Raw genomic sequence first — 846 nt, 5'->3', positions numbered from 1 at the left:
GGACTCGCGACCGGACCCAGGCTGGCGGCAGCGGCCGGGACCGCGCCACGGGCCAGTCCCACCCGCGGGGGTGCCGCGCTTCTCCCGGGTGCCCGGGCCCCCTGGTCCCCCGGGGCCCCCTGCAGGTGGAGCCCACTGTGGAGTTGGGGGCGGGGATGGAGGAAGATGAGTAAATAGAAACAGATCCCCCGGAGATTAACCTTTGTTGGCATTCTTTGTAGCAAGTTCAGGAGACTTTAAAAACCACACTTGGCGGTTCTTATACAGAGAACAAACTAGTGGTTAATAGTGGAAGGGGGGGTGAGAGGAGGGGCAAGGTAGGGGAAGGAGATGAAGAGGTTCAAACTACTAGGTATAAAATAAATAAGATGCAAAGATGTAATGTACAGCACAAGGAATACCACCAATATAACTTTAAATGGAGTATAATCTAGAAAAATATTGAATCACTGTGTTGTACACCTGAAACTAATCTAACATTGTAAATCAACTGCTTCAATAAGACAATGTATAAATAAATAATTAGGGGTTGGGGGGGTCCTCTGCATGTGTGAAATCCTATGTCTACCTTCAACATCCTATTAGGATTCAATTCTTGTTATTAATTTTCTCACACTTACTGGACCACTTACTTACACTAAAACTGTACAGTTACTAGCAATCCAATGTTAAATGATTCTACGCAAATCCAAAGAGTACTTCCAATTAAAGTCAGGCCAAAACACCTATGTTCTGCGCGATACGTAGTAGATGCTCAACAATTGATTCAAGGACAGTGTACCTGGGTGAACAGGTACACTCTGGGAAAACTGAAAACATAACAGTATAATCTGTGAAAAATTGTAA

This window comes from Neophocaena asiaeorientalis, unplaced genomic scaffold (assembly GCF_003031525.2).
Source record: "Neophocaena asiaeorientalis asiaeorientalis breed wild unplaced genomic scaffold, Neophocaena_asiaeorientalis_V1.1 scaffold182, whole genome shotgun sequence".
In the NCBI taxonomy this organism is placed as follows: Eukaryota; Metazoa; Chordata; class Mammalia; order Artiodactyla; family Phocoenidae; genus Neophocaena; species Neophocaena asiaeorientalis.
The sequence above is the reverse complement of the archived record's forward strand: the minus strand, read 5'-3'. Positions refer to the sequence as shown.